Genomic DNA, 25151 nt, shown 5'->3' on the forward strand with positions numbered 1-25151 from the left:
CCAGACACGCCTCCCCGCCCCTCCCCACCGCCGGCCCTGCGCCCTGCGCCCTCCGCCCTGCGCCCTCCGCCCTGCGCCCTCCGCCCTCCGCCCGGCGCGCAGGCTGGCCCCGCCGCTCCGGGGGACGTCCCCAAGACCTTCGGCTCCCTGAGTCGGTGAGCCCCTCCTCCGCCGCCTCCCAAGCTCGTCTTTCCGCCCGCGGACACCCGATGTAACACGATACAGTCCGGGCGTTTCCGGTGAAGCCGTCTCGCGACCCCGTGTGTCTTCGGGAAACTGTCCGCCGCCAGCTGCCTTCCTCAGGCCCTCTTGCCGCCCGGCCTTCGCGGCCGCGGTGCTGTCTCTTCTCTCCGTTGGCACGAAAGAGAAGCCCAGCTCCCGCTGAGGGCGCGCGGAGGCGGCCCGGGAGGTACGGTGGATCCGCCGTAGCCACGCCTCCTCGGGCGGGAGAGGGCGGGGCATGCAGATTCAGAATGGCGTTTCCGTCCCAGAACGACGGGGCAACAACAGGTAGGTAAGTTCTCTTTAAAAATCCGGAGGATTGAAAATCTGCACCAGAGCCGACTGTGTGGTGAATTCTCAGAGTATTGTCGCAGAAGCAAAGGAAGTGAGACCTGGGCTGAGCGTGCGGCGACTCACCGTGAGTTGAAAGTGCGTGGTAGGAGGCCGGCGGCGGGGAGGCCTGGGTAGCGGGTATCGCTTCTCGGCCTTTTGGCTAAGATCAAGTGTAGTATCTGTTCTTATCAGTTTAATATCTGATACGTCCTCTATCCGAGGACAATATATTAAATGGATTTTTGGAGCAGGGAGATGGAATAGGAGCTTGCTCCGTCCACTCCGCGCATCGACTTGGTATTGCAGTACCTCCAGGAACGGTGCACCCCCACGGGGCAGTAACAGGGTTTATAAAAGAAGACTTGCGAGCGGTTAGTTTTCTGTTTTGCGAAGGACGTGAGCGTACGCCACGGTCCTGTTTTCGCTTTCCTGTTTTGTGTCTTGAACGAGGGGAAAAATTCGTTTAGCAGAGACTTACTGAGGCTCGAGTTTTGCGTGCGTGTGTGTGTGTGTGTGGGTAGTCCCTCAGCTGTCTCTCTCGCTTATTGTGCACTTTGTTTTGTGCTGCTGTTCGGCGGTCTTCACGAACAGCGCCATACTGAGCGAGGCTCAGTTGCAGTGCTTTTTCGGCTCAGCGCAAAACCTAAGGCATGTCACTTCCTCCTGCCTTAGATCTTGGTCTTTTCTGACCTTTTCCTTCACCTCTCCCCGAATGCTGAAATCCTGTATTTTCTGCAAGAATTTCTTCTCTCTTCTGTCTCCTTTCTGTCTCAATGCTCTTCCTGTACTTGTTAAAATGCTGCGGGCAGGGTTTTGACGGGGTTCAAGACAGGCTGCCCCAGGACGTGGCGCTCTGGTATTCGAGCTGAAGACGGACAAAGGCTCGGAAGACTCAGGAAGAACATTTAACCTTCCCGCCAAACTGCTTAAAAGAATTTAACGGAGAAGGCTGTTGATGAACATAATCCGTAACCAATCTGTAAATGAAAATGTGGGTGAGTATATTCTGAGCTAAAATGTGAGGACCGTGGCCCAGAGCCTTCCCGAAGCAAGAAAGGGCGCCGAAGAAGTGGGGTGTCCAGAGTCGTTGTATACCCCCAAAGAGGATGTTTCACGTGTGATTGAAATGTCCCTTTTACAATAGTCGTGAGGCTGCTCTGTGGGCACAGCGATTGATGGGCACAGCCGGTAGGTCTGCTGTCTCGGTGGACACGGCAGGGTGGCAGGTCTGTAGTCTCTAGCTGGGTGGTCACTGGTGAGCTGGGTGCTCAAAGGTGAGCGCAACAATCAGTTCCTAGCCTAGGGAGAGATGCTTATCCTTAAGGAAATGCCAGTGTGGGCGGAAGTTGCACCTTTATCTTAAGGGCCTTCGTTCTTGCCGTGTTTAAAGCAGATCTACAATGCATGCTCAGTGGCCACGTCAGGCCCTTTTGGAAAAACCAAAGTCAGGCCGAATTAGGTTTACACCAAATGGCTTCCTCATATACTCCACTATATCCTATTGCTTACCATCTCTATTTGTCAAGGCCTGTTCCAGGAAGGAGCTAGAACCATAAGATAGCTATAGTATAATGAAAAATAGGTGTGGTAGAAAGGCAACAAGCAGCCCATTTGGGGCCCAGCAAAAACTTGGTTGACAAACATTTGCATTGCCATCTCCAAGGAAATTGTCTTCCTCCCCTCTGAAATCCCAAACCGCTACCCCCATCCTCCTCTTTTGTCTTTAGCTCAAGATGCATACTAAGGTGGCAGCTTCGCCCATTCTGGCGAGTTGCTCAGGTTGCCTGGGTTTCTCCCAAGTATACATGTTAATTAACCTTTGATTTCCTCCTGCTAACCTGCCTTTTAAAAAATTTGACCAGCCACGAGAACCTTAGGGAAAAGAAGAGGGCGGGGAGTGGAATTCTTCCTCTTCCGCCGCCGTTTCCCGACTCCCCTTCCAGGGGATGTCTCTCCCACATCCATCATTCAGTAGGAACTAGAAAGGGACGGGTGTCCTTGCTCCCTCTTGCTGCTTCCAAGACCGTTCTCACACCAGCCTCAGAACGGAACAGTGGGGCCCGCCCGGTGGCGCAGGGGTTAAGTGCGCACGTTCCGCTTGGGCGGCCCGGGGTTCGCCGGTTCGGCTCCTGGGTGCGGACATGGCACTGCTTGTCGAGCCATGCTGTGGCAGGCGTCCCACCTATAAAGCAGAGGAAAATGGGCACGAATGTTAGCTCAGGGCCAGTCTTCCTCGGCAAAAAGAGGAGGATTGGCAGCAGATATTAGATCAGGGCTAATCTTCCTTAAAAAAAAAAAAAGGAACAGAAACAGGAGCTTCAGTCTCACGTCTTCCGTCTCTACTCCCCGTGTCCCTCCTTGTTGCACTCGCTGGCCTCCACAGCACTCCAATTAATTCCTTCAAGATGTTAATTCCTGGCTTCTCTTGATTTCTCTAACGTTGCTCCTGTCCCAATGTTTCTTGATCTCAATGTCCCACCCCCAAAAGACGATCGTTACCGAGCAGCTCCCGCTGAGAGCCACAAAGATCCACCTGGAACCGAGGCAAAAATTATGGGCTTCTCACTTCCTTGCGTGTTGACTGTGCCCGGGATTTCATTTATACAGGTGACTGAGTGACAACAAGGAGAGGTCAGCACCGTTGAAGGAAGTGTCATTACTTATAGTTCCCAAGACAGGGGGGCGTGCCACCCCACACAGAGCCACATGGGGAAGCGCCCGGGAGGCAGGAGAGGAGAAAGCATGGCCTGTATTGAGGAGGGCCGGGGAGGACAGGCCGAGGCAGGGGAGGCAAGTCTGAGCCAGCTTCCGACTGGATGGCTGGGATGTAGCCGGGTGGGCTCTGGGCTCTAGGGGTGGTCTCTCTGTCGGGTACCTGGCTCTGGGGGGACAGCGGGCAGGGGCAAGATGGGCCAGAAGTGTGAGAGTAAATAAAGGAGGGGGTGCGGGCACGGGCTCTGGACTGGTGCGTTTGCACATGAGAGGCGGGCTCGCAGGCAAGTAGGTTACCGTCCCTGGGGGTCAGCTAGCCCCGGAGGGGCAGTCTCCTCCAGGCTGGCAGGCCCTCAAGATGCCAAAGCATCCTGAAATATGGAAAGCTTAAAAACATGATGCATACATACAGTTGATAATAATTGCATGGTTTTGTTTGTTTCTTTGTTTTTGAGGAAGATTAACCCTGAGCTAACATCTGCTGCCTATCTTCCTCTTTTTGCTGAGGAAGGCTGGCCCTGAGCTAACATCTGTGCCCATCTTCCTCTCCTTTATACCTGGGACGCCTGCCACAGCAATGGCTTGCTGAGCGGCGCCGTGTCTGCACCTGGGATCCCAACCGCCAAACCCCAGGCCGGGAGCGGAACGTGCGCACTCCACCGCTGCGCCACAGGGCCGGCCCCTGTATTGTTTTTTCTAAAGATTGGCACCTGAGCTAACAACTGCTGCCAATCTTCTCTTTTTTTGTTTCTCCTTCCTTTTCTCCCCAAAGCCCCAGTACATAGTTGTATATTCTAGTTGTGAGTGCCTCTGGTTGTGCCATGTGAGACGCCGTCTCAGCGTGGCATGACGAGCGGTGCCACGTCCGTGCCGAGGATTCGAGCCCTCAAAACCCTGGGCCGCCGAAGCGGAGCGAGCGAACTCAACCGCTCGGCCATGGGGCCGGCCCCCGATGATAACTGTGTTTTGATCTGTCTGATCCAGGGATTACCTAGGGGTGGAGAGTGGAAAGGCACAGAGGGTCCGGGTGGAAGCTTTCCACTCGAGAAGAGAGTGGGACATACACCTCTACTACCAAGGCATCCGCCGCGAGCTCAGGTTCCCGGATGAAGAGTGTAAATTAGGGTTCATCCACTCCAGGAATATTTGTTGAGTGACGACTGTGTGCTAAGACCGGGGAACGGGGCCATAGGCGTGACAAAGACAGACCCCTGCTCTGAGAAAGTTTCTAGTCTCCGAGAGAAAGAAAACAGAACAGTCAGTCATCCTGGATCCACAATCATTTCCTAATCTGGAATCCCTGAAAACCGTTTCTTCTCACGAGTTGCCCACGCTCGTTTGTCGGCAAAAGATACCCTCAAGGGAGGCAAGGCGTCGCTTTCTGTGTATCCTGCCCAATGATAGAAAGAGAGCCTAGAAGTTGCTGAGGAGCAGCTGAACGCCCCATCGAAAAGGGGCGAAAAATAGACGGATGATAGATCGTCGGATAAGTTTGGCGTTGGGGAAGGCCATCTAACTGTGACTCAAAATCCGGAAGCCCAACTTTTAGGAAAGATTGATGTACTTGAGTTACAGAAAACCTAAATTCTCTGCAGAACACAAAACATCATACGCGAAGCAAAAGACAAATGAAAAACTGAGGAAAAAATTGCCAATAGATCACAGAAAAGCATAATCACCGATGATATGAGGAGATCCTAGAAACTGACGAGAAACAGCTGAACACCCAGCAGGAAACGGGCAAAGATCGAGAGGTGACAGGGGAAAAGAAACACGGGTATGCGCTGGCGTCTTCCCCCGGGGGCGACCTTACCTCTCCGCGCCCCTGTCTGTCCTCTCCAGTCTGTGGCGCCCGCGCATCGCGCAGACGATGCGTAGGAGTATCGATCCGCTCCCTCCGTGGCATCCTGTACGTGACCAAAAGTGAGGCCATTTCGTTACGCAGAGTGGCCCCCGCCCCTCCGCTGGGTGACTAGTCGCTGCTCTGCACGTACTCTCAAAACGGCCCCGTGCTCTCCCGGTGGATGGGCTCCGCTTACTATGGACTCCCGCATAGCTCGATAAATTAAAACTTTGTTCTGTGAGTTTCTCTCCAGGAACAGGCTGACCACAGGTCACACCTACACAGTATCCGTCACAGCTGACAGGAAAATGGAACAGTGTCGTGCCTGCATCCCGTCACGGCCATTTCTAAACCCCCTCCTTACTGCTCATTTCCCCTGTGTAACTGCCTCAAGATTCTGTAATTCTGGAAGAGGGGTTTTTGAGACATGACTCACCCGTCTTCCGATTGGCCGGCTAATCCCATTAAACTTCCTTTCTCCATCTCTAACTCGTTGTGATTAATTGGCTCAGAGGGCGGCGAGCAGAGCGAGCCCATTGCTCGGTACGGTCGCCACGGATGGGGCGGGAAGCTGGGGGCCCGGCACGCCAGGGGCGGCCATGAGACTCTCGGGCTCCCGGGCCCCCCAGTCAGGGAGGGAAGTGAAGCCTCCGGTGAAACAGGGCAGCAGAGTGTTTAGGGGCTCCTGTTGTCCGGGGCGGGCGGGGCGTCCCCTCCAAAGCAGAGGGAAGTTGCTGCCTCTTTGTCCCCCGACCACTGGGAAGGAAGCCCAGGGCCCCGGGAGCCTCTTCCGGTTCTGGAAGCATCACGTTCCACCCCTGCAAGTACACACACCGCTGACGCAAAGGACCTTCAGCTTGGACGCCGGCCCGGAGCCCAGAGGGGCTGTGAAGCCCTCCCAGTGCGGGGGCGGGGGCCGCACGACCCGGTGGACCCTGTCGTGTTGGGGACAGGGGGCAGGTCAGCCAGGAAGAAATGCTGTGTGGAGTTTACGGCCATCGAGCCACAGTGGAGGATCACAGCGTGGGCCTTCGGGTTCCCAGAGCCAGGCCAGGCCAGGCCACCTACAGCAGAGACTTCTCTCCCTTCTGAAGAGCAGCTCCCTGCACGCTACTGGGCCTTGGGAGAGACGGATGTGGACCGCGGGTCCGGGACTGTCCATCAGGCCTCCAGGTCGTGACGTCCGGGGCGGGGCGGGGCGGGGCGGGGCCAGCAGCAGCGGCCGAGGCCGCAGCAGGGCCATCAGAAGGTGGACGTGGTAGACCAGGATCCAGCCTGAGCAGGAGGAGGGGCCTGAATAAGAGGCCCTGGACGGGCCAGCCCGGTGGCGCAGCCGTTAAGTGCGCACGTTAGGCTTCTCGGGGGCCCAGAGTTTGCCGGCCCGGATCCCAGGTGCGGACGTGGCACCGCTTGGCAAAAACCATTGCTGTGGTGGGCGTCCCACATATAAAGGAGAGGAAGATGGGCACGGGTGTTAGCTCAGGGCCAGTCTTCCTCAGCAAAAAGAGGAGGATTGGCAGTAGTTAGCTCAGGGCTAATCTTCCTCAAAAAATATATATAAATAAATAAAGAGGCCCTGGACAAGCCACCGACAGGCAGAGTGACCCTGCCAGCCTTTGTGGTTGGCCACCCCAGGCCTGGCACGATGGGCACGTGAACAGTGGGGCCACGATAGCGGCCATGGAGGCCACACGCGGCTGGACACCCCTTCCGGGGGACCTCAATCCCGAGCACGGTGGGGGTGCGAGGGCCCAGCCATTTCACCCCGGGGCCGCGGGGCTCCTCTAGGGGCCGGGGGCGTTTCAGAGCCTCCCTTTGAGCGGCCCAGCCTTGGTCAGGCCGCATGGGTGCCGAGGCTCTCCCCCTGCAGAAACCTGCCTCCGCCCTTCTCCGTCTTTCAAAGCAGTGAGCTCCCCAGCCCCAGTCAGCCATTCACAGCCCTCGCTCCGGCTCGACGGCTTCTTCCCAGACGACCCAACCCTTCCTTCCTCTGTGACTCCGACTCCAAAAGTCAACTTTCTACCAAAACCCAACCGCTCAGTAAGACACGGGCAAAGCTCACACAGCTCACGGGACTGGTAATGAACGTGGTTCTGTAGAGGGAGACGTGCATATTAAAATGGCACTGAGAGAGAACCTATTTTTCTTTCTTTATTTTTGAGGACGATCAGCCCTGAGCTAACACCTGCCACCAATCCTCCTCTTCTTGCTGAGGAAGACTGGCCCTGAGCTAACATCTGTGCCCATCTTCCTCCACTTTTATACGTGGGACGCCTGCCACCGCACGGCCCAACAAGCAGTGCCGAAGTCCACACCGGGGATCCGGACCAGCGAACCGGGGCTGCAGAGGCGGAATGTGCGAACTTAACCCCTGGGCCACCAGGCCGGCCCCTGAGAGATTACTTATGACCTGTGAGTTTGGCCCAAACCCAAGAGTCTGATAACACCGTGGGTTCGGTTAGCCAGGCTGCAGAAACAGGAACAGCTTGAGAAACTCTCTGGGTGCTCCTGGAGTCCCCGTCTCTGAGCCGTGGCTCCCCAGTCCTTTGGGGCGCCGGTACCAGGGACCTTGAGGGTGCAGCGCCTTAGCGAAGCCCATGGCGCCTGGACGAGGCCCGGTGCCAACCGCAGCTGGGCGGTCCCGGCTGTCTGTGCACGCGGCTCTGAGCAGGCTGGGTGCCTGCCGGCGACCGGGTCCCGGCTGGAGGGAACCAGGCTCCCAGGAGGCCCCTGCGCGCACTAGACGGTGAGGCGAGCAACGTCGACGGGAGCCCCTTCTCCGCCAGGAACGCGATTGTCTGAGGGTCCAAATACCTGGGACAACGTTGACAAAGTGACCACCGAAGAACGCAGGCCCGAGCAGAGGGGTCTTGGATCCGGGAGGCCCGAAGAGCCGCCGTCCTTAACCACGTGCCAGGCACCGGGTGGGCGAGGTTGATGGACTGTCTCGTTCAATCCCGATCCATTCGCTCGTCCCTTCGGCAAACACTCAGGGGCTGAGCGGGCGCCGGTGGAGGTGGAAGTGCAGGAGACAGAGCGGTGGAGGAAGGAGTCCGGGTGGGATCTGCCCGGGGGGTGGCCGGGCTAAGGACAAAGCCCCGGGGTGACGTGTCAGGAGCGGGTCAAGGGGCCCAAAGCTCCGGCTATAAAACGGAGAAGTCCTGGGGATGCGATGGACGGCCCCGTGGCTAGAGTCCATCTCACCGTATTGCATGTTAGAAGGTTGCTAAGAGAGTAAATCTTAAAAGTTCTCACCCGGGCGGTTAAGCTCGCGCACTCCGCTTGGCGGCCCGGGATTGGCCGCTTCGGATCCCCGTGCGGACCCACCGCTTGTTAAGCCACGCTGTGGCCCCCGGCGCGCATATAAAGTGGAGGAATATGGTCACGGATGTTAGCTCAGGGCCAGTCTTCCTCAGCAAAAAGAGGAGGGTCGGCGGTAGATGTTAGCTCAGGGCTGATCTTCCTGAAAAAAAAAAATGAAAGATGAAGTACGTTCTCATCGCAAGAAAAAAAATCTGTAACTTTGTATGGTGACAGATGGTAATTAGGCTTACGGCGGTGATCATTTCGCACTGTGTACAGCTACCGAATGGTTACGGCGTACACCCGACACTAATGTAATCTTATATGTCAGTTATACCTCAAGTTGTTAAAAAAAAACCCCATATTTTGATTGACCTCTGACGTAATCTCCTTGTACCCAATTCGAGTCAACAAATTTCCTCCACGGGCAAGAAAAAATAACAAAAACAAAAGACCACCAGGGGCTGGTGCGAGCGACTGGGAAACTCAAAGCCAGGTTGGGGCGCGAGGGGCACCTGGGGTGGGGGTGGGGGTGGGGGGGCGCGGTGGCTCCCACGGGCCCCACGGGAGGTTTCGTGAGGGCCTGGTGCCGGCCAGAAGTGAGCGGCAGAGACGTCTGCGGCCGCAGGGAGGGCCAGGGCCGACCCACGCCGGGCATTTCCGCAGGGGCCTCAGAGCTGACCTGTCCAGAAGGGGAGCAACGTCCTGGGGGTCCCGCGGCCCCTGGCGCGGCGCTGAGAACCGGGGAGAGGGCGATCGTCCGCTCCCCACGCGAGAGGGGGAAAGCCCAGGCCCGGAGTCACAGAGCCGAGAGCCCGGGCACGGTCGGGCAGGGACGTGACCGCGGATGTCCCCTGCCCCTAGCAAAACCACCGCGTTCCAGGCCTCGCGCCGGCCGACCCGCGCGTGTCCGACCAGCAATCCTCCTCCCCTCCTGCGCTTAGGGCTTCCCTCTCGTAGACTCCGTCGGTTTAGCGGGACCTGGGCTCCAGACGCGGGCGGTGGTCTTGGGACAGGGTGAGGCCCGCAGGTCAGCCGCCTGGGCTCAAATCCTGACTCGGCTGCCTGCTCGCTGTGTGGCAGCGGACACGTTTCTCAACCTCTCTGGTCTCGGTTATCCCGTCTGCGAAAGGAGCTGATAATAGCTTCAGCCCGCTCTAGGGTCTCGAGGATGCAAGCAGGTTAAGACGTAGGAGGGAGTGCAGCGCAGCGCCGGGCGCGAGGCCCCGGTGGGGTGAGGGTTCGTGCCCCGCAGGGCCGACAGAACGGAGGAGTCAGGGAGGTTGGGGCCGCCCGTGGAGCCTCCCAGGCCCTGCAGCTCACCGCAGGCTTCGCGGAGAACCGAGGGAAGAAACGGGCGCCCGCCTGGCGGAGCGGGGGCTCTGGGTCGCGGAGGCTGGGCGCGGGGCCGGGGCGGAGACCGGCGCCCTCGCCCCCGCCCGAGTTCGCTCCCGCCCCAGGTCGGGGCCCCGGCTGGCGGCCCCGGGAGGACGCTCCTGTACCGGACGCACCGCGACGACGCCGCGGCTTGTCTTCGGGAGCGCGCGGACCGCCGTCGTCCCACAGCTCCCTTCCGCGGACGCCCTCCCGCCGCCCGACCCCAACGCCCCCGCCTCCGTCCGGGAGCGGGGCGGCGGGCGGCAGGCGCGGCGGCCTCCAGCGCCCGCGCGGGCTTCCGCGGAAGCCGGGGTGGTGCCGGGCCGACGGGGCCCGGGCGGAGCGCGACCCTGGGGGCCACGCCCTCCTGGGCGGGGCATGCAAAGAGCGCCGGGGCCTCCCGGGGAGGACCGGAGGGCTCGGAACCGGGTGGGAACGTGGACCGGGAGTGCCGAGGACAAGGCGGCGGCGCCGCGGCCGGAGGGAACCGCCGGCGGGCGATCCGAGGGTGTGGCCCGAGGGCGACGCGGCTCACCGTGACTTGAATATGGATGACAGTGCGACGGCGACGGCGAGGGGACGGGCTACGGGCATCGCTTCTCGGCCTTTTGGCTAAGATCAAGTGTAGTATCTGTTCTTATCAGTTTAATATCTGATACGTTCTCTATCCGAGGACAATATATTAAATGGATTTTTGGAGCAGGGAGATGGAATAGGAGCTTGCTCCGTCCACTCCGCGCATCGACCTGGTATTGCAGTACCTCCAGGAACGGTGCACCCCCTCGGGGGCAGAAAGCAGTGTTGACAACGACAGGCTGGTTGGGCTCTGGGGCGGTTACAACTGTTTCTCTGGTTTTGCGACTGGTTACCAGGCGTAGTGCTTTTGCTGGTTCGCTTGCTTTCTGCTCACTGTGCGCGCTTGGCGCTTTCCGGCTCTCTCATGTCTTAATCTGTTGCTTAGGGTGTGGACGGAAACCTCGGCAACACGGCCCCGGCGGTAGACGTCCGTCTAAGGTTAAATTCCTTTGTTTCGGGGCCGCCCGGTGGCCGAGTGGGTAAGATCGCGCGCTCTGCTTCCGCCACCCAGGGTGTCGCCGGTCCGGGTCGTGGGCGTGGACATGGCGCTGCTCATCAGGCCACGCTGAGGCGGCGTCCCACACGCCCCAGCTAGAAGGACCCGCAACTAAAATATACAACTATGTACCGGGGGGCTTTGGGGAGAAAAAGCAATTAAAAGAAAAATTCCTCTGTGTGTTTCGCATCATGCGAGAGAACCAGCGAACTTGTGTCCAGCTCTCTTGTTAGTGACGTCTAGCCCCCGGGCTCTCCCTCGCGGGGCTCCGGGCACCTGCCGCGCGGTGCCGCGACCCGGCGGAGCGAGGCCCCGGGAGCGGCGGTCACGCGCCGCGGGTCGAGCGGTGAGTCGCCTTTGCCGGCAGTCGCACCGCAGGGGCCGGGCCTGGAGCCGAGTGGTCGGGCTCCAGAGTCCCCGAGGGGCGCGTCTGAGGCGTCCCTTCCACGGGGGACCGCCCGTGGTCGCCGTCATGTGTCTGCCGCCCCGTGTGCAGCCGCCAGGATCAATCCCGTCACACTCTGTCCCGGGGGGTGTCGGCCACCACAGGGAGGTGCGGGGCTCCCCCTCAGCTCTCGTCGGCGCCTCCCCCACCCCGGCCTCCTGAAACTCTCTCAGCCGCCTGCCACCTCTCCCGTGTATTCGCCGCCTCTTCTCTCCAGTGTTGTCTTCATCCGCCTGCTTGACCTCGCCCTCCGGCCCCTGAGGTTGGCCCAGGCCGACAGGGTGGGGACGAACAGTTTCTGGTAGAAATACATCAGGCGGATGCGTTGTGAATAGGTGGGCGCCGCCTCCCATTTAGGTGACTTAAATCCCGTTCCTTCCTGTAGCCCTAGAATCTCTCTGCCGGACCCCTACCGCCCAGAAGAGACGACAGGCCGATGGGGTCACGCCTCCAAAGGCCTTCCCTGAGAGGGAGGGAAATTCGGCCGGGGGAGCTCTGTGGCGGTGTTGATGCCCTTTGGCTGCACGGCGGGCTCTCCTGGGGGCTCGACGAAATCAGACGCCGTCCCAGCACCACCATACGGCAACGGGATTGGGATCTCTGGCGTGGGGGCCCGAGGGTTTCCGGCGCACGGTGTGCCTCCGGGAAGCACTCCTTGGAGCCTCCGGTGAAGACTCTGCCGGTCAGCTTCCTGCGAAACAACGGATTTTCCACGACGGTGAAAGCGTTCGGCGCGCTCCTGCAAAGCCAGTCACGAGTGGGTTTCCGACAGTCCCAGGCCGGCTTCGCGTTTAACACACCGGAGGCGCTTGGCAAGCGGTGTGGGAACGAGGCCATAGTGAATTCCCTGGTTCTGTCACAGGCAGACGACCACCCGGCCCAAGCAGGTGTGAAGGAAACGGGGACCCCTCTCCCTGGTCTGACGGGCGAATCTAGCCAGCGAGCTGCAGAGGCTTAAAGTCAGTAGGCCGGAAAGCCAAGCTGTCCTGTGAGGCAGCCGTGCAGGCCTGGCAAGCCTGTGTCTAGACGACCTTGCAGCCCCTCCCCCCGTGACTGAAGACGCCAGCGGGATGCATCAGCAGTGGAAGAGATGGCGGGTACCTCCCTCTCACGTTGCCCGGCTGCGGTTCCCAGAGACTGAGGGAAAGAGTGAGGACCCTGGTCCTTGCCCCCTGCCCACGCATAGATAGCACTGACCTTACAGGCCCCGTGTCACGTATCACCAGAAAGTTCTCGTTGTCCTTGCAAGATGACTATCAGATGTGTAGGCCCGTTCCTGCACCTACCCTGCTTTGTTAACAGGCGTGTGAACTGCGCTCAGACCTGGAGACCTCAGAGTCCTCTGGTGGACCGTTTCCTAGGCTTCGACCTCCTCGCTTTGGTTACCGAAGAAGCTCCTTTAATTCACCTTCCCCCAGACTCTCTAGTTCAGTCCACACGGGGAGGCCTTGGGACCCGTGTGGGAATATGTTGAGAGCCAGTCCCGTAGCTTCTGTATTGAGTTGCCCTCTGCGGGACCGGATGCACCTCCTCCCGCCCCCCACCACCGAATTTGTTTTGGATGTTGAGACAGATGACACCACACACGAACCAAGAGGGTATGAAAAGGTTTATAACTCACACGATGAGGCTTTCCGGGGAGAGCCGGGTGGCTCCCAGGCAGATTTGGAACCCAAGGAAAGGAGACTGGGCTGGTGTTTTTATGGTGGGGAGCGGACGGAGGACCCGGGGTAAGGCTTTCACATCAGCTTGCCCGGCCGGGCGCAGGGCGGGAGGGGCAGAGGGAGTGGCGGGGCTCGAAAGCTGGCGGCCCTCAAACATCAAAACGAAGTCAGACTAGTGCTCGCTGCTTTCTGCTCCATGAAATGGGCGTGGAAAGCCGCCTTCCACGGGCACCGTACAGATGAAAGGGGACCTTCGTGACCCCACCTTCCACAGCAGACAGTCAACAAACGTCCGTGGGATCAGAGTCTGATGGCCAGCCAGCAGCCTCTTGGCATCTGCAGACGATGGTTCCCCAACTGAACGGCCTCGGTCTCATTTAAGGAGGGCTCCAGCCAGAGCCAGGGTGGGGCGAGGCGGGGGTGTGGGCTCCCGTGAGAGGCTGAACCAGCTGGCCTAGTCTGGGATGTGAATGAGTCTGCGAGGGGACCGACCTGGGGGTGGGGGGTCGATTACGGTAGGAAAGAGCCCACGAGAAGCAAGCTTTCCCTGAGGCAGTTCCGAGAGGCCCAGATCATAACCTCGAGGTGGCTGGGCAGGCCGGCGGGGTGCGCACCGGTCCCCTCATTTGCCCACGCTCTTGCCTCAGGCTCCAGTGCCCAGCTTCCCTCCTCATGTCAACATGCACCCCCCCGCCCCCCCCCCTTGGTAATTCTGACTTGTCCTATGAGCCATCTCGGATGTCAGGAAGGCCTTCCAGATCCAGCTGGCTTCCTGATCCGTCCCACCTTCTCATTTATTGGGGGTGTGTCGCATGCTCCCGCCTGTAGGGAGAGACACAGAGCCAAACGGGAGAGGCCTCGGGCCTCAAAGGGGTCACGACCAGGGTGGGAGCCACAACCACGTGTTCATCTGTCACGGTCCCCGCCTCCTCATCGAACCTCGAGTTCTGGCCATTGGGGCAAGCGTCGTAGTCCCGGTCCTGGGCCGGCCGGTCCTCGGAGTCAGGAACGGCGTCTGGCCCATCTCTACTTCCAGGACCAAGCGCAGGCCCTGGTGGGTCAAGGGTCAAGTCACAGGTGATCGATGACCGTTCGTTAGGTTGAAACCGGTGGTGATGGCAGGAGGCCCAGAGTCTGGTGGGGTCAGACCCCGGACCCCAGCTCAGACACTCGTACCTGTGTCTTCCTGAGCAAATCCGTTTCCCCAGGGCAGAGACAGGAGCTTTATCACTCGGCCTCCTGTTTGGTGGGAGGGTCCGTCCACTCCGTGGTGCCTGTCCCTTCCGGAACCGGCACGCATCCCTTCTCCCGAGAGAATTGTTAACCCTACCCGCGCCCCCCACTTGACCGCGAACGCCCAGGGGGCAGGGATCGGAGCACAGTCACCGCTCAGTGTCGGGCTCTGTCTGATGGGTGCGCAGCCGTCATCTGCCTGGAGGGGATGGGTCAGTCCGCGGGTGGACTCCCCGAATCAGAGGTGGTTAGGTCAGTGTGTCCTGCTACTTTTTAAAGGAGTCTTACAGAAATGTGTGTGCGACACAGTTTAGGACGAAAGGTGGCAAGTCAAATGGGTGCAGGGGAAATTCACTCATTTACACTGTACTCCAGAGTAAATACCGACCAGCTCGAAGACTTCGAAGTTCAGAAAGAGGAAGAAAACGACCCAGAGGAAGACTTAGGACATCATTTTATAACCTCATGGGTGAAGTCCTCTCTAACTGTGACTCAAAATCTGAAAGCGACTTTTTAAAAGTTGACAAATCTGATGATATAAAAAAACCCCACACAACTTTCGATGGAACCTTAAGCAAATGGAATCATCACCTTAAGTAAAGCCAACAGCCAGATGTCCGATGGGAGAAAATATTCACCGCTTCTTACATGACCTACAAAGGGCCGGCCCCCTTAATGCGTAAATTGTGGCTCCAAGCCCTTCTGATGGAGCCCGACCGACCGACCGACGGATGAGCCGGCAAAGCCCCGCAACAGGGAGTCCACAGAAGGAAAGTAAACGCGTCCCTCCAGCACGGGAGAGGACGCTCAATCTTACCCCTGATTAGGGAACTGCCGGCCAAAACTGCGCCCAGGGACCATTTCCACCTGTAAGAGCGAACCCTCCCGCTGGCCCCCACCCATTCCAAGGAACGTAATCCAGGACGTCCCATTCTCAGGACGAAACCACCCGGGGAGGGGCCCGCCCCGCGGCGCAGTGGTCAAGTTCGCGTGCTCGGCTTTGGCGGCCCGGGGTTCACGGGTTCGGATCCCGGGCGTGGACCTAGCACTGCTCGCCAAGCCGTGCTGTGGTGGCGTCCCACATAAAATAGAGAAAGACTGCATAGATGTTAGCTCAGCGACAATCTTCCTCAAGCAAAAAGAGGAAGATTGGCAACAGATGTTAGCTCAGGGCCAATCTTCCTCAAAAAAGGAAAGAGGGAAGGAAGGAAGGAAGGAAGGAGAAGAAACCACCCGGGGAGTCGAGCAGAAGACGGCTCAAAGAACAGGGACGCGAGCAGAGAGGTCCTGAGTAGGGAGGAGTGGGGGTGGGGGGGGCGGTGGCTGAAGAGCCCGGGCACTGGCTGAGCGAGTCGGAGGCAAGATCTCATTCACTGAACGGTTGTTGGGGGTGCAGTACGTGCGGGGAGGTGGAGAGGTGGGGAGGTGGGCAGCGGACTAAACCAAGTTCGCCGTGCCAGCTCTTGCTTCGCGGTCTTCCTTCCCCGCAGCCGCCCCTCCTCTCCGGTCTTTGCGCCCCGGGGACGCGCCAGCCGGGCTTGGGCTCCCCGCGCGCACAGGCGGTCCGGAGGGTGGAGTCGGCCCGCGGTAGCCGCGTCTCCTCGGCGGGCAAAAGGCGGGGCATGCAGATTAGAAGCGGCTGTTCAGCGCGAGAACGACGGAGCAACCAGGGATCCAGAATTTCCCGTTAAAACTGTAGAGAATGAAAAATCTGCACAAGAGCAGACTGCCTAGCGATTCCCACGGTGCTGTCAAAGGAGCAAAGGAAGGGAGACCCGGACTGAGCGGGCGGCGACTCGCCGTGAGCTGAAGGTGCGTGCTAGGCGGGCGGCGACGGCGAGGGGACGGGCTACGGGCATCGCTTCTCGGCCTTTTGGCTAAGATCAAGTGTAGTATCTGTTCTTATCAGTTTAATATCTGATACGTCCTCTATCCGAGGACAAAATATTAAATGGATTTTTGGAGCAGGGAGATGGAATAGGAGCTTGCTCCGTCCACTCCGCGCATCGACCTGGTATTGCAGTACCTCCAGGAACGGTGCACCTTCTCTCCCTATTATTCGTGTACTAAGTATAGACTGTAGCCTCCCGGTTCTCACTTCTTTTTCCCACGCTGGCTTTTATTTCGTTTGCACGTGTAGATTTTTTTCCCTTTGCTTTCTGCTACTTGTGTAAACGGCCTGCGTCCTTCCGCGCTTCTGTTTTTCCTCGTCGTTCCCGCGAGATTTCGCGTTTCTTTGCGACGCTGCGTCCGGGGCCGGTGAGTAGATCACGCTGCCTCCGCCGGCGCTCGCTTTTCCCAGGCTGCGGTTTGGCTGCTCTTGGCTCTCGCGTTCTTTAACCAAGTAACGGGCGAGTGTCTCCGGTACCCATTCGTACTGGGTGTCGTTGGCGGCCGAGAGACTGAAATTGCGTGAGCTCCTGTAATCGCCGCAACCCCAAATCCGGACATCGGTATCCTCCGACGGGGGGAGGCGGTGTCTCCGGGGAACACACTTGAGTGACTGGCAGGGCCAAGGCTGCAGCTGGCTCGGAGGCTCCGCGCCCCTCGCCGTTCAAGCCCGCCTGTCAGGAGGTGCGTACACCTTTCGTGGTCGGCCGCTGCAGTCCTGCTCTCCGAGAGGACCCCCTATGCCCGTCTGTCACAAGAAGCCTGCGCCTCCCAGCTCTTCCCCGTTTCCAGTCTCTTACCCCATTAGGCTCTCTGCGTCCTTTCGGACCTCTTCTCCAACCCCGCTCCCGTTCCTGAAACCTTGTGCTTCTCGCTGTCGTCCACCCCGCCACCCACCCCCCCCCCCCCACCCCCACCCCCAATTCTCAGTCTCCCTTCGCTGCTTGCTCTAACCTTCCCCTGAGGACATGCGTTCCTGGAGCCTGCTCACCCGGTGGCTGTTTGCTCTCTCCACCCCTCATTCCACTGGGCTTTGCTTCACGTCCCTTAGAGACCACCCTCCTCTTCCCTCACTGCCCCCCAGACAAGCGTTGAGTCGCACACCACCAGAATATACCCTCCACTGCCTCTCCTTGTTCCTGTCGTCTGTCCAGCCGCCGGTCACTCCCCTGGAGATTTTAGCTCCTGGTTCCCTGTCTCTCCCCAACACACTCCTGTCGTCATTCTCGGTGTTCTCAAAGGCGCGCAGATGATCCTGCCGAAGCCCTGGCCTCTCAGTTCCTTGCCCTCGCCTCTACCCAAGCCACTCATTCTCCTGGCCCGACCCGCGATCTTGTCATTACCAACGGCTATAACCCCGTCCACTTCCAGCATCGCACTCTCCAGTCACCCTCTTCGACCTCCCTCTGCTACCCTTTGGTACCTGCCACCTTTCACTGTCCCTTCTCCCCCACCCCCCACCCCCAATGTCCCTGCATCCCCGTTGACCCAGATGAATTTCCTTGCACGTACCCTCAGCTCCCTTGCCACGTCCCTGCTCTGTCATACTCACGTGGCCAACCTCCACCTCTCTAACTACCCTGGGCTGCACCTGTGCCACTGAACGTCGCTGGCCCCAAAACATACAACCGGGTGGAGCCGGCTCACCTTAACTCTCGGTATGCGCGGGGAGCGGGGGGTACTGACAAGGACATCAACATTTGCTATCCGGGATCCCATGGGCCCTTATGCAAGACGGGCCTTTTTTCCTTTCTCTTTTTTTTTTTTTTTTTTTTTAAGATTTTTATCTTTTTCCTTTTTCTCCCCAAAGCCCCCTGGTACATAGTTGTATATTCTTCGTTGTGGGTCCTTCTAGTTGTGGCATGTGGGACGCTGCCTCAGCGTGGTGTGATGAGCAGTGCCATGTCCGCGCCCAGGATTCGAACAAACGAAACACTGGGCCGCCTGCAGCGGAGCGCGAGAACTTAACCACTCGGCCACCGGGCCAGCCCCAAGAAGGGCCTATTTTTATATTTGTGTCTTTTTGTGAATGACTTATAGAAGTAAAAATAACGGATAGTGGGAAACGACTTTGTTGAAAATTGACATAAGAATTTAAACATAGCAAACCCACATCTTCCCCTCATATTTTCCAGGTTTTGAAGGTCTAAATACGTGAATCCGGCGACATCCTCCAAATGCCATGAACTGCTCATGGACCGTCAGGCCCAGCCCCGTGAAATACTGCTTCCCGATTGCAAATGCATCACTGATAGGTTCTAGCTTATCCCTACTTCTGGTTCTTCTTGCACTTACATGGTCAAAACACAATCGTCGAAGAAATTTTTTAAACCCTTGGTCGCTCATAATTTTGTCAAATTGCAAATTCTGGACTTTGGGAAAATTCATCTAGGATATTGCCATTTGAAGACGTGCAGCCTGAGATTTCACTTATATATAATCCCCGTCACCACCCTCATTAGAGTCCAGTCCTTTGCTTTCATCTTCTGATTCGTCTAATAGTCTAATAATTCATCTGCTAGAAACACGCTCCTCTGTCAGTTTTCTTTCCTTTGCCATTATGGCCGGGGGTGGGGCAGATTTCCGAATTCTCGGCTGTGTTCAGAGAAAGCAAAAATCAGACTACAAAGAGCTGTCTCCCATCTGCTTGTTTACCTTCCTGAAAGAGGATTTGATCGATACCTTTTCTTAGCGACACAAGAAGAAAACTGAAGGATCACGCCATAGGGACGACTCGCTCCACTGTTGCATCAATCCTGTAAGGGACTCCTTCATTCCTCCATTTCGTTAGTCTTGTAGACTTTTCCGTCATAGTTGGGGGTTGGTGAATAGCTGCACAAAAAAAATATTCCTAGGATGATGAAACAGTAAATTTTTTCAAGAGAGAGGGAAACTAAGATCGCTAAGATCCTGTGATGCATCTTAGATTTTGTGAGAGACAAAAGCAGCCCCGGAAGCTGGCCTGCCACCCACAGCTAGGCCGTGGTGGTCTCCCGGTGAATGTAAACGATCTCACAGAACGTCACCGTCAGACAAGGCCGCTATGTGACCGTGATGGATCAAGGCAGAAATAAGACCACTCCATAGTCACGTCCGAACTCAGACAAAGAAGAAGAATATAGTGTCCAAATGAGAAAATTCACCAAACACCGCCCCCCCCCCATCCTCGATGCTCTAATATGGGTAACTGCTGCTACGTTACCAGTTACAGCTTTGGCTATGGCCCTATTCTTCCCTCCTTCTGGGTAAGATTTATTCAGCTACCCAGTCACAGAATTACCCCCAACTTCCTGAGAACATCTGTAGGGGAGGAAAAAAGTCTTTCCCCTTCTACCCTTCTATGTTCTCCACGGTTAGGGCTTTGTAACAAAAGACAGATCAATGAGAGAAAAATAAACAGAAGTTTATTAGCATGTGTATCTCATATATACGTGGGAGCAACTCAGGGATGAGTAACTCAAAGGGGTGGGTAGAACTTGGGCTTATATAGCTGATAAAAGAAAGAGAAAAGAACGAGGCCAGAGTCGACGTGATGATTACCATGACCGCCTCAAGGCTGAACTATGGGCAAAAATAAAAAACTACATTTTAACCTTCACTGTCACCAGATGGCCGGAGAACAACTCGGTAGTATTTCCCTGCAGTTAGAACATTTAGAAAGCCCCGGACACAAGATAAACTGTAGCTGGAAAGGGTGACCAATCAGAACTGGACTCAGCCTTAACCTTGCGTACTCTGCACCTTTTACCTTTAAAACCTGGCCACCCCAAGACCGAGGCAGCACAGGTGTTAGCTCAGGGCTAATCTTCCTCAGCAAAAAATAAAAAATTAAAGATAATTGTATTTCCAACTTGGGGCATGCCTTCCACAGTCTCCAGTGATCAAGGCACCTGCGTCACTGAGCAAACCGTGCAAGCTTTAATGAAAATCCTTTAAACTTCTTGGACTTTTAAACTTCTTGGCTCCTATCATCCTCAATCATCAGGCAAAGTTAAGAAAGTTAATGGAAAAACTGGATTCAAGCAGAAGAAATCTTAAACTGCATGGGACTATGTGAATTGAGGAAGACGTTCTAATGTTTTGCTTTTCCAGATTTAAAGAAATCTTTTCTCTTAAGCTAAATATGACTTATAGCAATTTGTAAGCAGAATTGAAGCGTTGATCTTTTTCTCCCTACCTGATCCCTCCAGAATTTGGAAACTCTTGATAAGTGAGTGTTCTTATTTTTCATGGCAATATGATTGTTTGCATAAGTTCGAATAGAATCTGTTCTCCTGATAGCAGGACACGGCTGGAAACACTGGTTATATTACCAAGGCTTTGACTGGAATGTCATGTTAAACAAACAAACAAGAAACCCCCAAAACATGCATAGACTCGGATATGACCAAAGAGCTTTAAGGAACAAGGATTGACTTTATGGAACAAATAAAGCCACTTGGAAATATTGGCCTGGTACCTTGCTTATAGGGTTCCCAGCAACCTTACCAGGTGAGTAAAGAAGGTCACTTCCCTGGCAGGTGCAGGAACCTCAGGCTATTTGGGGGACCTCGAAAAGAGAGGGCTTCACCCAAACGTGTAGGCATTGCAGGTGAGGTCTAATGACAAGTCCTTGACTTGGCTTTCCTGGCCTCGAGAGGCTTTTAAAGTTCAATCTGAGATTCCTTATGAAAGGTTCCAGCGAAGCAGATTTAAAAGAGCCCGTATTAGGGCCGGCCCGGTGGCACAGCGGTTAAGTTCGCACGTTCCGCTTCGGTGGCCCGGGGTTCGCCGGTTCGGATCCCGGGTGCAGACATGGCACCGCTTGGCAAGCCATGCTGTGGCAGGCGTCCCACATATAAAGTGGAGGAAGATGGGCACGGATGTTAGCTCAGGGCCAGTGTTCCTCAGCAAGAAAGAGGAGGATTGGCAGCGGATGTTAGCTCAGGGCTGATCTTCCTCAAAAAAAAAGAGCCCATATGATCCATTGCTATTCTTGCTGTACTTGTGTGAATAATTGGGCCAAGTTTATTAAAACTAGACTTATTTTGCAAACCAATGAGTCTTAATGTCACTATCTTTGGTAAAAAAAAAAAGAGGGCGATTTTAGACAGAAAAATTATGTTCCGGTAAAAACTATAACACACATTTGTGGATAATAGATTCTAGCTCTGTTAATTGTCTTGAGCTTTTTGTTTCCTGCCTGTAAACTGGACTGGATCCTGAATCCTTCTAGTTTCCTCAAATATCTGATACACATCAAACTAACGTTTTCCGTTTTTTCCATCCTTTTCACTTGAAGTCATTAAAAACTGAAGCCACCCTTTTTTCCCGAGGCCCTGAAAACTGAAACTGGACGGCTTGGTGTAAACTTAAGAGAGATCACCACGATGGCCCATGTTTAGAGACTCTTCATGTCTGTTGCTGTATAGGCCATTTAAAAGCTTTATCTGAACACCCAATGACATCATCAGAGACACTGCAAAATGCAAAGGCTGTTTCAACCCTGACATCTGGAAATCTTTTTGACTGGCCATCCCCTGGGCTGAGAAATTAACTTGTAATTGGCTCCAACCATTAACCTTGTTTTTCTTTTGTTCGTCAGATTTCACTTGAGTTTCCAGGCCCAACCTTGATTGGTTTACAGGCCTCTTCTCTTGGATTCCCCAAGGATTGAGATCCATTATGGAGGGGATACTAAAATTTGGGCTGTGGGCTGGCCCGGTGGCACAGCGGTTAAGTTTGCACGTTCCGCTTCAGTGGCCCGGGGTTCGCCGGTTCGGATCCCGGGTGCAGACATGGCACCGCTTGGCAAGCCATGCTGTGGTAGGCGTCCCACATATAAAGGAGAGGAAGACGGGCACGGATGTTAGCTCAGGGCCAGTCTTCCTCAGCAAAAAGAGGAGGATTGGCAGCAGTTAGCGCTAATCTTCCTCGAAAAAAAAAATTAAATTTGGGCCGTCTAAGATGTGTGGTCGTCTATGTAATTATAAAATATGAACTTAAGTGTTGTTCCAAAGCCCTTGATCAGGGCACCAAAATATTAGTCATGCAGAGCATTCCCCGCTCTCCCCACCTAGCAACCCAAAATATTTTAAAGTAAAGGTAAAAGGATTTCATTTCTCTGACCCTGATCTTTGCCCTTGCACAGCAGGAAGTAGCTGGCACGGTCTTCGCTCCCATTCCGCAAGATTGAGGAGTGAGCATAAGACAGTGGGGGTTGAAACCGAGAATGACAGAGTTAAAATTTTCCCTGGATTAGGGTGAAACCATGCCTGTTACCCACAAGGCTGACGTGGGAAACAAAGTAACCAAAGTTTCTGGGCTTGTTTTGCAGAACAACAGGAGGCCTGCTGCTAAGAGAGCAACTTGCTGACAGCCTCCCTCACCTGACTGAGGATTGCACAGCGGTGTCTGGACGCCACCCTGCCACTGGCAAGCCACATGATGCTGACTCAAGCCACCACCTACGTTCAGCCCATGCTGCACTCTGATGCCTCCTACACGGGACTGGATGGGGCCCAAACAGCCGAGGGGGCACTTGGGCATCAAGGGACCTGAATACTCCCCAAATTGATCAAAGGTGTCGCCCTGGCAAACCTACGATTAAGAGGGGGAAATGACAAAAGAAAGAGATAAGAACGAGGCCAGAGTCAGCGTGACCCCCTCAAGGCTGAACTATGGGCAGAAATAAAAGATTACATTTTAACCTCCACTGTCACCAGGATGGCCGGAGAACGATGCGGTCGTTTTTCCCTGCAGTTAGAACACTTAGAAAGCCCCGGGCACAAGACAAACTGTAGCTGGAAAGGGTGGCCGATCAGAGCGGGACTCAGCCCTAACGTTGCATACTCTGCACATTTTTGCCTTTCCAACCTGGCCACCCCGAGACCGGGGGAGTGGGAGGCGGGGGGTGCTCACCTATCAACTTGCGAGTTGAGGCATACTTCCCTGGTTTGCAAACGTTTAATAAAGCTTCTCTTTTCTTTAAAACTTATCTTTGCCTCGTCAAGCTGCTCATTTGGGTTAACACAGCCTCTTAAAACAAAAGAAACAAAGAAACAAAAAAACCCAGTAAGTTTCCAGACAAGTGACAAGACAAAGGGAAAGGACTTTGAGTTTCTGGGGTGGCAAACCGTGGAAAGGTAAATATGTGGGGAATGATGGAAGATAAGGGCTAGTCACCAACGTTTGTTGTGCAGAGCCCTCTGGTGCCAGTCTCTGGGCTGATAAGGGTCTAGAGTTGTCGGTGATTAACTTCTGTACAAATTTGTGTCCTGCTTTTAGGCAAATAGGGGGAGGGCAGAGAGCTTCTCTCCTGTCTGCTTCAGCTCCAAGTAATCCTTATGCCAAAGTGGCATGTTTTGGGGGGGGGAAGGGGGGGCGGAGGGGGGGGGCAAATCCGGCTACCCTTCACATCCCATCCAGAGGAAGGGCTCGCTTACTTAAACTCTCCCCAAACCCCCATATAATAAGCCATTCCCGACACCCTCTTACTGAGATGCCCCACGGTTCCCCGCGGCGTGTGTCCTCTCTCGTTCTGCTACAAGAAATAGACCCAACTCGGTTCACTACGGGTGTGTTCCTGGTGGTCTTTGGCTGGGTGGTGTAGACAAGTTATTACAAGGGTCCGCCAATGGACCCTCGTGGTAATTCCAAGATGGAATGAGTTTTATTCTGTTTAAAAAGCAAAGCAAAGTCTCCCCTCTTTTCGTTGGAAGACCTATAAAAGAGAATGTAAGTCACGAAATATCAGTATTTACAAACAGAACCGCTCAAAAAAGAAACTTAAAAAAGAGAGAGCCAGAGAGAAAAGGTTGTTGATCTCATGTCTTAAAAAAAAAAAACAAAAAAAAAAACACCTCCCAGGGGTGGGGCCGGCCCAGTGGCGCAGTGGGTAAGTGCGCATGTTCCACTTCACCGGCCCAAGGTTCGCTGGTTCGGATCCCGGGTGTGGACATGGCACCGCTTGGCAAGCCATGCTGTGGTAGGCGTCCCACATATAAAGTGGAGGAAGATGGGCACGGATGTAAGCTCAGGGGCCAGTCTTCCTCAGCAAAAAGAGGGGGATTGGCAGCAGATGTTAGCTCAGGGCTACTCTTCCTCAAAAGAAAAAAACGAAAAGCAAAACTCCCAGGGCAAGACAGGTTGGTAAAAGCCTAGAGGGATAGATAGATTTGTATCTGCATCTGTATATGTGTACGTGTATACAACACACAACAGTAAGAGGATGTCAGGTGGTGGGTGTTCACTGTAAAATTGTTTCAACGTAGCTGTGTGTTTGAAAAAAAGAAAAAGAAAAGAAAAAAAGTGTCAGCGAAAATAATCCATAACCAATCTATAAATCAGAATTGGGGTGAGTTTATTATGAGCCAGATCTGAGGACTAGCTCAGCCAGGGGTCTTCCTTCCCCAAGGAAGGAAGGGCACCAAAGAATTGAGGGTGTACAGAGAGGTTATATACCCTCAAAGAGCATGTATCACATGTAGTTGTTTTACAAATGTCACGAGATTGCCCTGTTGGCACAGGGATTGATGGACACAGCAGGTAGTAGGTCTGCCTTCTGGTGGACACAGCAGGGTAGCAGATCTGTTTTCTCGAGCTGGGTGGTCACAGGGTGGGCGCAGCAACCAATTCCTAGCCTAGGGAGTGATGCTCGTCCTTAAGGAAATGCCAGTGTGGGGGAAGTTGCATCTTTATCTTAAGGCCATTTGCTCTTGTCTCTGGGACATAGCAAATGCTTAAAGCAGATATGCAATGCGTGCTCAAAGGCCACGTTAGGCCCTTTTGGAAAAATAAGGTCAGGCCGAACTAGGTTTACACCAAATGGCTTCCTCATGTACTCCAATATATCCTATTGCTTGCCATTTGTTTATCAAAGGAAAGAAAGCGATGTGGAAAAGAAAAGCCTCACAGAGCTGTTTGCGTCTTTCTGGATCTGGGCTTTTCCAGGGAAAGGAGGCTGAAGGAGGCTTCCGCCAGCTGGCGAGTTCCTGTTCCGAGGTGACAGGGCCCCGGAGCAAGGCAGGAAACGGCGCGTGTGTGGGCGGGGCATGCAAATTTAAAACGGCTGTTTTT

General features: G+C 55.3%; 4 long non-coding RNA genes and 3 other non-coding genes across 8 annotated transcripts; 5 read left to right on the forward strand and 2 right to left on the reverse strand.

The window, feature by feature from the left end:
• The first annotated feature begins 2 nt into the window (after window positions 1–2).
• LOC103541775 (uncharacterized) lies at window positions 3–23070 on the forward strand. Of its 2 annotated transcripts, none has more exons than XR_011523332.1 (3): window positions 3–510; window positions 18230–20585; window positions 22411–23070. It is a non-coding gene; the product is annotated as an uncharacterized lncRNA (long non-coding RNA). The 2 variants fall into 2 exon arrangements; XR_542546.2 differs by lacking the exon at window positions 3–510 and adding an exon at window positions 15624–16016.
• Window positions 692–5599, forward strand: LOC139074028 (uncharacterized). The gene is made up of 2 exons (XR_011523336.1): window positions 692–1550; window positions 4252–5599. It is a non-coding gene; the product is annotated as an uncharacterized lncRNA (long non-coding RNA).
• Window positions 696–886, forward strand: LOC139074225 (U2 spliceosomal RNA). Its single transcript, XR_011523763.1, has one exon. It is a non-coding gene; the product is annotated as a U2 spliceosomal RNA (small nuclear RNA).
• On the reverse strand, window positions 4927–5908 carry LOC139074029 (uncharacterized). Its single transcript, XR_011523337.1, has 2 exons — window positions 5547–5908; window positions 4927–5174 (listed from the first exon to the last, which is right to left on the reverse strand). It is a non-coding gene; the product is annotated as an uncharacterized lncRNA (long non-coding RNA).
• On the forward strand, window positions 10383–10573 carry LOC139074224 (U2 spliceosomal RNA). Its single transcript, XR_011523762.1, has one exon. It is a non-coding gene; the product is annotated as a U2 spliceosomal RNA (small nuclear RNA).
• LOC139074223 (U2 spliceosomal RNA) lies at window positions 16062–16252 on the forward strand. Its single transcript, XR_011523761.1, has one exon. It is a non-coding gene; the product is annotated as a U2 spliceosomal RNA (small nuclear RNA).
• LOC139074030 (uncharacterized) lies at window positions 22995–25091 on the reverse strand. Its single transcript, XR_011523338.1, has 3 exons — window positions 24988–25091; window positions 23571–23796; window positions 22995–23111 (listed from the first exon to the last, which is right to left on the reverse strand). It is a non-coding gene; the product is annotated as an uncharacterized lncRNA (long non-coding RNA).
• Between the last annotated feature and the right edge of the window lie 60 nt (window positions 25092–25151).

The sequence above is a fragment of the Equus przewalskii genome, chromosome 10 (assembly GCF_037783145.1).
Source record: "Equus przewalskii isolate Varuska chromosome 10, EquPr2, whole genome shotgun sequence".
In the NCBI taxonomy this organism is placed as follows: Eukaryota; Metazoa; Chordata; class Mammalia; order Perissodactyla; family Equidae; genus Equus; species Equus przewalskii.